The following is a 13,589-nucleotide window of genomic DNA, read 5'->3' as shown; positions in this document are numbered from 1 at the left end:
AATCTATGATTAGTTCTTCCAATAAGTTATGCATACATTGGAAGATAGGCACTTTTGCAGATAGTTTTTTTCAACAACATCTTTCTAGGGGGGTCTCCGAGCCACATTGGTTGCGCGTTCGCTTAGTAAGCGATCGATCGTGAGTTCAAAACTCAGGGCCCTCATTGACCATCTTTGTGTTGTTACAGAATAACTACGTCCACGCAACAATCATCAGCGATGGAGATCGATCCACGGTCGAAATAAGATCGATTCATCCATACAACTGCTCTGCTCTGCAAGACACATCGGGTTGCTGTTCTATAAATAACTCAACAATGATCAATCAACTGTCTCCGCTGTCCGGTGGTGCAACTGGATAATGGAAGAACAGAAAGAATACTCTTACGCCTAAATGGCTACTGTGTGAATGTACCATATGTAATGGTATAGAAGGAATACTGGCGAATGACAACTGTGTAATGTGCTAATTATAGATAAGATAACCATGTGACATGTACACGATTAAAATTCGGCTCTGTTACATCTAAAATGCTAATGAGCCTTAAATAAATAAATGGGATAAAAAAAAAACAACTTTCTAGTGTTTTTTTTTGAAAAAACAGGAAGTGGGTTATATCTATGGTATAACCGCAAGGGTGACGTAGGACTATCGTTGATTTAGAGATCATTTGTATGAAGTTGAATCTGAATTCATTCTGAATGAATGAATATTTGGAGAACTTCGAAAACGAGAGCGTTACGTTGGAGGCACAAGGTTTTATGCATCCAATATTGGATACGGAAATATCCTACTGATGGGGAAGAATAATCTTCAGAAGCTATCCTGTTGATTGCGATTGATTGAAAAATCACAAAACCTAATGTATTTGGTCACAGTGTTACATGGATAGAAAACATTAAAATAAACTCTTTCATATGAATGTAATTTTAAATTCCCAGAGGAACTGGCAGATTATTTTCAGTAACGATTAGATATTTCCACATTTTCCTCGATACTGGAAGCCCACCAGTGGTTAATGCTAACTCGATAACCATCTGTTAATAGCATTTGATTGAAACATATTTGGTCACAGTGTTACATGGATAGAAAACATTCAAATAAACTCTTTCACATGAATGTATTTTTAAATTCCTAGAGGAACTGGCAGATTATTTCCCGGATCTTTCTCGATCCAAACGGAAAGAATTCCGTGCGTGTATGTGTGTGTGTGTAGCGGCTGCTTCGAGATCTTCCCGGGGAACCGTTTGTAGCATCACTCTCCTCCTGATGGATTCCCTTCTGGCCTAAGGTGCACAAACAGGCTCTTGGTGACACCGTTCATCCGCGCTTTCATGATAAATGAAGAGCTTCACCACAACAGCGACAACATGCTCCAATCGCTGTTCAATTAGAACTGAGTGGATTTCCGAGCGGCGCTCGCTTATATACCGATTGGTGAATTCAATAGCCTATTTTGAAAGCAAATTTAAGACTATTGAAACATGTTTTTGGATCATGTCATGGATTTTTTTTGACATTTTATCTTTCGAATGAAGTGTTTATCATACCATTTCGTTCAGTTGTTTAGGAGCTATTAACACTCAAAATCTCGATCTCCGGCGTAACGCTTTCGTTTTCGAAACTTTGATTTTACACCCCGGTATAGAAATGAAAGACGTAGTCCTACGTCAAAAATGCAACTAATCCTAATTTTGTTCAAAGTTAAGATTGCGATCGACAAAGCTTTAGGTCTAATTAAAATATGAACTTTTTTCCAGGACGCCAGCTTTTTATCTGTTACTGTTTCCGAAATGTATGGCACTTTTGTATGGAGATTCCTGAAAAAAATATGTTTTACTCGTAACATTTTTGTGCGTAAATTTTCGCGTTTGACATGTCCTTTTTCCCATTTGTTTATTTATTTAGGCTCATTAGCAATTTAGCTGTAACAGAGGCGGGTGTTAATCCTGTAAATTGTACATATTTTTATGATTTCTCTAAATTGCCAACTACACAGTAGTAGCCATATAGGCGTAAGAATATGTTTTTCTGTTTCATTACATTATGGTAAATGACACAGTAGTAACCATTTATGCGTAAGAGTATTCTTTCTATTCTCCATTGTTCAGCAGACCGGACAGCGGAGACCAGGGTTGCCAACTATAATTTTCAAAAATCAGGAAGAATGAAAATAATAATCAGGAAGAAATCAGGATGGCTCATATTGGGTTGTCCCAAAAATTCGGGCCGATTTTTGGGGAAACAAAATCATTATTGTTATAGGCAGACTTATATTTTTTTTAAAATTTCATTCTACATTCTTGTTTCGTTCTACAATCTTACACCATCTTTCACACAGCTTAGAAATTCTATCCTCGTAACCAATGTGGCTATGAAGACCCCCCTCGATATGCCCTTGACATCTTTCTATATATATATTTTTTTTCTCTATTATAGTGATTTTCAACACATTTCGGCTGGTTCGTCACTTTTACTTCCATTTTTGGAAGAATGTCGGGAGTGAGAATTGAACTCGTGATCTCTGCGTGAGAGGTATGGATGTTACCACCACGCCAGATCGCCTCCACATCTTTCTAAATATAAAAAATTGCGGAACATATTAATCGCACTGGTTTACACATAAAAAATGTTACGAGTTAAACTTCAGTATAAATTTTTAAAAGAAAACATGCGAAAGTTGTTGCTGAGAAAACTCTTTCGCTATAACAATGAGCTTCATCCGATGTATGAATGGCTTGTGGGTAATTGTATTTACTATGTATATTTTGTTCGAAATTAAAAAAAAACAAGAAGTGGGTTATATCTGTGATATAACCGCAAGGTAAACGTAGGACTACCGTTGGCTCGGTAATCATTTATTTGGAATTGCATCTGAATCAATTCTAAATGAATGAATATTTTGAAAGATTGCTGAAAGTTTTTCTTGTTAGTGTGTGGTTTTATGAGTATAAGTATGGAATTGTTATTAACATACAATTCAACTCTTTCGAACTTGTTGGTGGTCCCGAAACGAACCGATGGAATTTGTATGGCCTTGTAAAAGCAACTGAAGATGTTTGATACATGATTAATTTTTGTTTTCGTGAGAATAACACGAGATTTTTCATGATCCCTCCATGTGCAGAATAGAAACTGAGGGCGCCACTTCACGGTGAAAACGAAATAAAGTCTATATAACCTTGCATAAAATTCATTTCGTTTTTATCGTGTTGTGTCAATTTTTCAAGATTGTTCCATGCGAAAGCAGAAGAACAGAAACTGATGCTATTGACGAATTTACGTTAGATTTAAAACCAGATGGCGCAGCGAGTAAAATGATGATGTTTTGTTTTTGGTCGTTCAAATAGATAAGTTAGATAAGTTTAGAAAAATCAGAACTTATCTTCAAATTTCCCGGTTTCACGTATTGTTTCTACGCTAAAAAGGTTAGAAAATCGCCATTTTACCATGTGGTATGTATATTTTTAAAAATGGCTTGGTATATTAGTTGTAACTTAAATTTTTTTCAACTAGATAAACGATGAGTAGCATGTGTTGCGCTAAAAATACTGCAAATCCTTCTTGTATCGGCCCTTACATTATCAACGATATAATGCAACTTAATATGTTATCGGTTTCATCACCATTATCCACAGTATTCATAACCTGTATTCATTATCAAACTCAAAATTTTCGAAGATTATCAATGATTGTGGTCCAATCGCGTGTTGAAATCATCGTAAATATACAAAGCCCTAACTTTCTTACCATATACTGAAGACTTTTAATGGTTGAAATGATTCTGAATACAGGGTGGGCCATTTAAAGTGGAAGGATTTGTTTTTGCAATAGCAAAGTAAAGAAGTGGAATTTTAAAATTTTTTTTTTGAAATTCATTTATTTTGGTCCAAGGAGATTTGTTCTAACTACTTTTTGATTATGATATCTCGTAAATGACCGCCTCTGGCCTTGACCGCAAAATGTGCCCTTTTTTCGGCATTTTCCATCACTTTGCCCAATGTTTCGGCCGATATGGCAGCAATTTCTTGTCGGATATTGTCTTTCAGCGCAGCCAGGGTCCTTGGCTTACCAGTGTATACCTTGGATTTTAAATATCCCCATAAAAAAAAGTCAGGAGGCGTCAAATCAGGTGATCTCGGTGGCCAGTCATAATCGCCGTTTTTCGATATTAATCTTCCGGGGAACATTTCGCGCAATAATTTGGTCGTGGCAGCCGCTGTATGGCATGTAGCGCCGTCCTGTTGGAACCAGTAATTGTCCAATTCATTTTCACGAACAAATGGCAATAAAAAATCGGTTATCATTGTCCGATAACGCTCCCCATTCTCGGTTACCGTGGCTCGAACGGCATCAATATTCTCGTCGAAACGTCTTGGTCGTTGTCTGGACAGATGACTGGCATTACCAACACTACCAGACGATATAAATTTGGCATATAATCGACGTATAGTGTTGTCTCCAGGCGATGTTTTAACTTTATTTTTATTTTTCCACGCAAGTTTAGTTAACACAATTGAGAAGTTATTTTGAATGTACAGCTGAACAATTTCAGCGCGTTGTTTAGGTGTGTATTGTTCCATGGTTAAAATTGTACTGAAATGACGCTTCCAACGCGGTATGACATTTGTTAATCTGACATCTCTGTCAAAAGTTATGGGGTTGCCAGATGCTTCCACTTTAAATAGCCCACCCTGTAGAAATAAAATGAATAATCACGATCGAATCTTGCTTTTCAGTGCGTAGAATAAAGGGTGTGTCACATCAAATTGCATCACGGAAAAAACGCTGTAGAAATTTAGTTTTTAGGAATAATATCTTCAGCTTTCGCTTATAATCAGATAAGAGTGTATAGATCACGTTGGCCATGCTTCACTGTCAATTTTTCGTAAATTTGGAAAAATGTCGTCGAACGGAAAAGAGCGTCGTGAATTAATCCTGTGCACTCATTTCGAGAATCTAGAGTTGTCACATCGGGACATCGGTAAGATGCTGGGAATCGTCTAATCCACGGTCAGCAGAGTACTAAAACGATACTTCGAGAACCCAACCATCGATCGGAAGGTGAAGAACAGCAAAAATAGATGCTCCGTCAGTGAAAAAGATCACAATCGCGTAGTTAAGCAGTTTAGACGTGATCCGAGAAGTTCGGTCCGGGATGTCGCCAATAAGCTGAATTTGTCAAGTTCATTCGTCCAGCGGACCAAGCAGCGGGAGGGCCTGCGTACATACAAGGTTCAGAAGGCTCCTAACCGCGACGAAAGGCAAAACATGGTGGGGAAGACGCGAGCCCGGAAGCTGTACACCGAAATGCTGACGAAGCCGCATTGCCTGGTAATGGACGACGAAACCTACGTCAAAGCGGACTTTCGTCAGCTGCCGGGCCTGTTGTTCTTCTCCGCAGAGGACAAATTCAGCGTTCCGGAGGAGATTCGCAAGCAGAAACTATCCAAGTTTGCCAAAAAGTACATGGTGTGGCAAGCGATCTGCTCTTGCGGAAAGCGGAGCGCCCCCTTCGTGATGACCGGCACGGTAAACGGGCAGGTTTACCTTAAGGAGTGCCTACAGAAGCGCTTACTACCACTATTGAAGCAGCACGAGGGCCCGACCATCTTCTGGCCGGATCTCGCTTCGTGCCACTATTCAAAGGACGTGTTGGAGTGGTACGAAGCCAACGGGGTCACCTTCATGCCAAAGGAAATGATCCCGCCCAACGCGCCGGAGCTTCGCCCAATAGAGAAATATTGGGCGATTATGAAGCAGGCCCTCCGGAAGAACCCAAAAGTTGTCAAATCGGAGGCGGACTTCAAGAGAAAATGGATTTCTGTTCAAAAAAACTACAACCTGACGTTGTACAGAACCTTATGGACGGAGTAAAGAGGAAGGTGCGAGCATACGGGCTTGGGCTCGAAGTATGAATAAAAAGAAAATGCCAAAAGTTGTTTAATAGTTTTTATTTTACTGTCTAAAATTTTCAAAAGGATCGGTCTACTGGGCGAATTTCTACAGCGTTTTTTCCGTGATGCAATTTGATGTGACACACCCTTTAAACAAACATCATCATTTTTGTGGTTCTGAACTCTAATGTAGGTGAGTAGGTGAGAACTGTAATGAGCTGATTCAGCTCATTACTAGGCAATTTTGCCTAGTGCCTAGATTTTGCATCCGTGTTCGGGAACACATTGCGATCACCAATCATCATCAATGAGCAATGATGATTTCAATAGCTTGAAAGCAAGCAATTTTTAAGCTATTGAAATTATTTTTTGGACTAATAAGTGACAATCATATAACTCGTTGACATTTTATCTTTCGGATGAAGTGATTATTATACCGCTCCATTCAGCCGGTTTTAACGTGCGAAACCTTGCACTCTAGCGTCACTCTCTCGTTTTCGAAACTTTGAACTTACACCCCGGTACAGAAATTCCACATTTTTGAGAAAAATGGATTCTAATTTTCAAAATATTTTTTTTCAATATTTGTAGTTTTAATAGCTTTTAATTGAGATTTCTTTTGAAAATTTGAGTTTTTTTCAACTTTTTTTTTGAAAATACACCTACCAAATGTTGTTTAAAGAATGAAATGAAGGAAATTCGTTTTCAAACAAAAATATCAAACAAATTAAAAAAGACGAATTTCGAAGAAAACAAAATTATTTCGAAAATTAAAGCTGTTTTTTGTCAAAATATTTTCTTCAAATTCTGAACAATAATTTATAAAATTGAATATGAATAGTCCATATAATTACCAGCAAGTTACCCATACATCAGAAGAAAAGCACTGCTACAGGGAAAAAAATTCCTAACAGCAACTTTTTCATGTTTTCTTTGAAAACTTACTGTTAATGTTGAACTCACAACATTTTAGTGTGTAAATTATCGCGAATGACATAATCAGCAAACTTTTTTCTATTTTCAAATGTCAAATGCGAGAATTTACACACAAAAATGATACGAGGAGTTTTTCAGGAGTCCCCATACTAAATTGCCATATATTCCAGAAACAATGAAAAATATAATTGATTCTCGACAAAAGTTTGACTTTTAATGAGATCTAAAACTTTGTCGAATACACTATATCGCTATCTAGACTTTGAAGAATATTAGAAAATTGTTGTAATTTCATCAAAGAAAACATGAAAAGTTGTTGTTAGAAAAACATTTTCCCTGCAAAAGTGCCCATATTCCGATGTATGGATGACTTGTTGGAAATTGTGATATACATACAGTAAAACCTGTTTTTGTGCGGTTTTTTTGTGCGATTTTTTTTGTGCGGTGTATGAAAAGAAGCATATTTGAAGAAGTTATCGTCCATTTAGTTTGTTTCGATGGTTTATATGCATTTCAGTGCGAAAAAAGTATATTTGCGTCTCAATTATCCACTTCTGAAATCATTCCCCTCCTCTCATCAAATGCTCTAAGTTTTTGCATAACATGATTTCTAACAGTAACACGTTTCGACATGCAACTAAAAGCACAAAACAGTCACGCGCAACCGAAAATGCAAAGTGTCGCATCGCAAAGCAGGGAAACAAAAGGAAATTGAACGGAGAATGGCGTGGATTTGAGGTATTTTCTTAGGGGAAACTTTTTTTATGCGGGGCCTATCCACCGAATAAAAAAAATTTTTTTCTAACTGTAAACTGAACACAATTTGTGAAAGCTGCCGGTGAAGTTTTGCACGATTTTTTATGCGATTGTTTTGTGTGGTCCCTATACCCCGCACAAAAAAGGTTTGCCTGTACAGCCATTCCATGCCAAACCGATATTGTGGATCTCAGATTTTCGTGGAAAGTGGAAATTTTGGTTTGTGTCGCAAACCATTAGACTTGTATTTTTTTTATTTTTTTTTTTGACGTAGAACTACGTCTTTCATTAAGGGTGCCAAATCAGAAAACAGGTCACGTTTTTATGAAATAAAGTTAACGTTAATAACTATTTTTGCCGCGAACGGATTTTGGCGATTCACATACTAAACGAATCGGAAATTCCGTAAGATTGGTTTAATATGCTATACATTAGAATCCCCTGGTTTGTAAATGGTTAAAATTCATGAAAACTTGAGGCGTTTCCATTTTCCCATACATTTGTTCTGTCCATTTGTGTGCTTTCCCGAACAGACCTGTCAATAACGAGCAACTTATCGACGACCAACGGAGGGGAAATCGTAGGATTCAAAGTTCCCATGAATAAAGGAAAAGTAGAAGAATGAAGGGGAATACTTGCCTAGAGTATAAACAGTGGATCTCGCTGAGGCAAACTTTCATTCGGCATCGGACTGTTGAGCAATCCAGTTCACTTTGCTTTCGCTACGCTTTGATCTAAGATTGGACCCCACCAGTGGTAATCCAACTTGGATATCGTCGTTTGGTTTTTCTGTTCGTTTTACGCGTTATTCGTATCGTGTGTTTTTCTTTCCGCGTCATAAATTGGACGCTTCGCGTAGTGTATGATGAGCAAGAAGAAGAGGAAGGCAGGCTCGAGCTCTGCAAAAAACGAACGCATTGCCAGGGGCAATAATATTTCGAGGCAAGCGTCATCCAATGACGCACGCGATATTGGTGCAGTGAAAAACTCTCGCACTGAACCGAGCCTTCGCGAGTGTGACACCGCATCGCACAACAGCGAAGTAGGCGATTTCGGCGCGTCGGTCGAAAATGTAAACGCCTTTACCCAGGCAGCAACCAAAATCCAGCTCCCCTCGCTGGTGGTGAAGGCGGTCGCTCTTGACAAGCTCATCAGCGAATTCGCATCGATGGATGTTACAGCAGAGTACAAGCTGTGTGGCATAATTCAGTCTTTTTCCAAGCAGTTAACATTGTTTGTTTTCCGTCATCATAAGGTTGTGCGTCAAAAAAATATTTGGGGAATACCAAGCATCTTGAATGTCTTACTGGAATGTTATATGTTATTTGGGTTCGCGTGCCAATCGCAAAAGTGCCTTCAGCTAGGATTGCATTAGCGCTATGAAGCATTGCTACTGTTTTCGAGGTTGTTATTAACAAAAAAAAAGTTTATTTCGCTTGTTTAGTCACCGAGAAAGTAAATGCCGTTCTGGAATTTTGTATGTGGTTTCGCTTGCCAGTAGCAAAACTTCCTCCACTAAGGGTGATAGCTGCGCTTCTCTCGAGCATGAGAAAGAAATACAACTTTTTTCGAGGCCAGTAATATTAACAGAAGCGTTTCTTTTGAGAATAGCGCAAAATGATGCAAAATGTTTTATATTACTAGTAGTTTCAAGCCACCAATGTATGGCTCTGTATGCATGCTATGGCGAACGCTTGTTTGGCGCTTGGTTTACGTTGTACGAACGATGCCTATAGGTGCGATTCCTTTAAGGCAATACTAAATAATATTTGATACTTGCAAGTGTTGTCATTGTTGTTGTTTCCATGTGGTGCCAAAGATATATTGATGTAGTTATGAGATGTGGAATAATGATGCTGGTGCAACATGTATATAATCGAGTCTAGCCGAGTCTATGTCAATTGCGAAAAAGGCCAAAAAAAAAATCATCAGCTAGTGTATTGTTTTGCGAGGGCAAGAATGAATCATCAATCAATTATTGTCAACAAATTCTACAATGAAAAAACCATTTCAGAGATTATTCTACTAAGCAGTTGTTTCTAAAATTTCACAACATTATAGAATAATATCCGAAGGTATGAATAAGCGACTTATATAGAATAACAGCGTAGTTCTACGTCAACAATGTGGTCGTATCTTGGACACAACCTCCTATAATTTTTTTTGTTAGGGTGACCAATTCCAGGGTGGTCCGAAAAATCAAATTTTTCCACTTTTTTCAAAAAATGCCTTTTTTCAAAAAAATCTTAACTTTTGAACTACTGAGCCGATTAAGATGGTCGACATATCAAATTAAAGCCAAATAGCTGATCTTTTTTTAAAAAATACCGCAGTGGCGCAAAATTCGAATTTTGGTTTCGTTATTATTGATTGTATTGGTTTATTTTATAGTTTTCATGGTCTCGGGACCAAAGGCGCTATATTTTTTCATGTGTTTTTTTTTTGGAATGCTGAGAATTTTTTACATAAAATATCTCGAAACCAGAGACGCGTTAATTTTTGTTTTTACGTTATGATTTTTAAAAGTTAACCGTGATTATTTCGTAATTATTCATTGTTTTTATTATTTACAGCATACATGGTTCCGAAACCAAGGGCGCTATATTTTTTTTAAAGCTGAGTTTTTTTTCACATAACATGTCCAAAAATCAGAGAGGCGATTTTTTAGTTTTTGAGTTATGATTTTTATAAAGTTAACATGTTTTTGCGCAGGTAGCTTAATGAGTAGAAGATAGAAATAAGTATAGTTATCTGTAGATATTAAGGACAACGAAAAACATGTATCAGGTAAAAGTATCTGAGGTAAATGCAAAATGGATAATAATCTCCGTTTTAAGATCTGGATTCTTGCTGCAGTTGCTCTCGAACACGGCAATATATCCCGAACTATTCTTCCAGTATCAGATTAAAGATATCTAAAGATTGTCTTGGAAAAAAGACAGATAGATCGCTTGGACTATTGCTTCAGGTGTAGAAAACTCAGATGCTGATGGACACATGCAAGGTAAGCTAGATGCCTACCGCACAAAAAATTTCAAAAAAAATTGTAACAACTTATTCCCGCCCTTCAATTAAGATGCTACGCGTATGACTATCAGCTCACGACAGGATAGAAAAGAAGAGCTTCGTGATCTTAACTTATTTTTTGCACGGATTTCTAATAAACTGGGAATTTTGAAATGTATATTCAACGATCGAAAAAAAAGGAATTTAAGCAAGATTCTCGCGGACTCATTTGACAAATTTCCTAGTTGTGATGAATTCATAATTATAATTTTACATTATTCACAAGTCAAAATAATGAGTTGGTTCGCTAATAACCAGTTTTTCAACCACAAATAGGTGGCCATTTGATAAAATGAATAGCTTCAATTTTTTTGGTTTCTAACTGAATATATGCCCCATTTATTCACAATTGTAACGCTAGAAAATTACCACCAATATGTGAGTCCGTGATTCACATCTGCATGCTAATAGTCAGAGGATCAATCACCTCAGTTTAACTTTAAACTATCCCAAGAAACGTCTCACTTTCTGGCCGTCTCTCTCGTGGCTTATCAGTGCCTTTCACCATCTGCTTTTGATGGGATGGCACCCATAAAGGAACTGAATTCAGATGACTCCATTTTCGGCACCTATTGACACTCAAACCTCGACTTACCTTTTTTCCCTTTCCAATCTGGAGTGCTGCCTAGTGCTGATCTGGCCTTGCCTTTTCTGCGCTCACGTTGGGGACCGATCCCTTTTTTTTGCTTGCCTATAAGTCAACCACTCAGCAAGTTCTACACGATTCTCACTCAACTGCCTTTGGTTGCGCTTAACCCCAACCCGAATGTAGTATTTTTGTTCCTCGACCGAGATCGCGTTGCGCCGCGAACGTTTGGTCACGCTGGGCTGCACCCGACCAAAACCTTGCAATTATTCCCGACTTAATATTTTTTCTTTCTTTTGCCGCTCGAAAGACTCTCGCTTTTGCCTTATTTTCCGTTTTTTCGCTTCCCCTTGGAGAGAGAGTGTGTACCGGTTCAAGATGTTCTGGAGCTTCACTTTGAACGTATGTGTTATCACTGCTTTCAGCACTTCCGGAACCACAATATCACATCATAATCTGTTAAAATCACTTCCACTCAATGCAACCGAAGCCGTGCAAAAATAAAATTTTCACCTTTCCCTCGAGAAATCACTGAATCACGCGCATGGGAAACGATAAGATACAAGAAAAATCTCCACGATTTCACTGGTCTTTCTCCTCCACACAGCAGCGGTCGAGACACCACATCCACTGCTGCCTGCGCAGCATCAGCTGGCTTGGGGGAAGGAGCTGATCGTACACACACGCAACGGCAAGCCGCCTGCACAGGGCTGCCGAGAGTCCGAGGAATTCCGTGGCTCACCCGCGGCTCAGGGTGCACACTTTCCAAAAATCCGTTTGCGCGCGCGCGGTTTTTTTTTTTGGTTTTCTCCGTTCACTTTGAACGCCACAGAAGAAGACTTTTGAATACCATTCACCGCAAAAACACTTCCGAACCCGACGGTCTTCAACGATCAACTGACATTTTGGAGCAGCTGCGACGATGGCAACCTTCGGAGCGCCCCATCGAGATGGTCCTACCGTCGGTGGTGGCAGCAGCGAGCGTTGCGCCAACAGTAGCTTTGAAGTGCGCTTTTGGAGCAGGCGTGAGAGCGGAGCGGTCGCTGTCCTCCAGAGAGCCCGAGATGACTCAGCGCGAGAGCACTTCTGAAGCTTTGGTCAGCTCTTATCAGTGGAGTTTAGGAGATCTTTTCTCTCGTGTTTTTGAGCGAACAAAAAAGTTTCCTACTTTATGCTCATGATAAGCTCAGTCTGAGCCTGTAAGTCGTATTATCGAGTTAGGGTTTTCGAGGCTCCTTCAATTCAGTTGTTAGTGATGTCCGGTTCTGCAAATTGAATATTTGGCTGTATGTTCAATGTTTTAATTAATCATCTCGGTGTAACCGATTAATTGCTTAATATTTTCATTCAATAAAAATTGATTTTATATAAAAAAATAAACACTTTTATTTCATGATATAAAAAATCATGCAGTACATTTCCCTGTTTATAAGTGCGACAAACGTGTGGAAATGCTCAAAGCTTATTGAATCATTGATCGTCCACAAGTCGCTGACAGTAGGGTTCTATACTGAATACTTGAATATGAGTAACCTTTAGAATTGAATATACCTGATGACGAAGAAACCTTGATTGGTGGGATGACATCTAGAGAGTAGAGAAGATTGAACATTGGAAATTGGAAGGACGAAGACAACGAGCGGATTGAAGGAGCAGAAGGACACAGTGGAGACCCAGACGTCTTCTGAGATGGCTAAGCTGACCAAAAAGTTCAGGAATAAAAACGGGACAAGTAAGCCATGAAAAGTGTTATATCATAATATAGGGTGTGCAACATAATTCGTTCCGTTTTGACGTAGGACTACGTCTAACCGGAAGATATAGGGGGTGAAATGGAAATCTAGGCACTGAACAAGTAGGAAAAAATGCAAGATTTGGAACGCTTATAACTCGAGCATTTCTCAATAGATCACAAAGGTTTTTGCATCAATTGATAGGAAATATATCTACGCATCTATCATAACGAATAACATTTCATTTTTCTTGAGATAAATTATTGAATAATTGTGAAATATCAAGCATTGTCAAAATGTACTATGTGCCCATTTTTGATTGGTCCATTTTGTGCTCCACAAATCGTACCGACCAAAACGGGCAACCAGAGCAGCAGCGAAATAGAATGAAGCACGATTGGAAAGGAAAAAGAAAAAAATGAACGAAACATTGGTCGCAGTCTCACACATGCGTAATTCTCGAGCCAGCCAGTCAGCTTAAAAATCCCCGCTCCGCTGCCGTAACGATCATTCTTTGTGTGGACACCGACTGGACAACATCGTTGCTGGACGGGCTGGACGGCGAGGGATCGAGTGCCTTTCTCAAGGCAAGAGGGCGGAGGTGATAGCGCTGG

The 13,589-nt window shown here is 38.9% G+C and overlaps 1 protein-coding gene across 2 annotated transcripts in view; it reads right to left on the bottom strand.

Moving 5' to 3' along the window:
* Positions 1 to 12,487, bottom strand: part of LOC129766374 (uncharacterized) — a 115,677-nt gene extending 103,190 nt beyond the window's left edge. Inside the window, exon 1 of one of the 2 annotated variants that reach the window (XM_055766901.1) lies at positions 11,252 to 12,487. The gene's annotated coding sequence lies outside the window, so the exon portion shown is untranslated. The remainder of the gene's footprint in view (positions 1 to 11,251) is intronic. The other variant, XM_055766905.1, reaches the window with a different exon arrangement.
* Positions 12,488 to 13,589: the final 1,102 nt, after the last annotated feature.

This window comes from Toxorhynchites rutilus, chromosome 1 (assembly GCF_029784135.1).
Source record: "Toxorhynchites rutilus septentrionalis strain SRP chromosome 1, ASM2978413v1, whole genome shotgun sequence".
Taxonomy (NCBI): Eukaryota; Metazoa; Arthropoda; class Insecta; order Diptera; family Culicidae; genus Toxorhynchites; species Toxorhynchites rutilus.
This window is presented reverse-complemented; position numbering and strand designations above follow the sequence as displayed.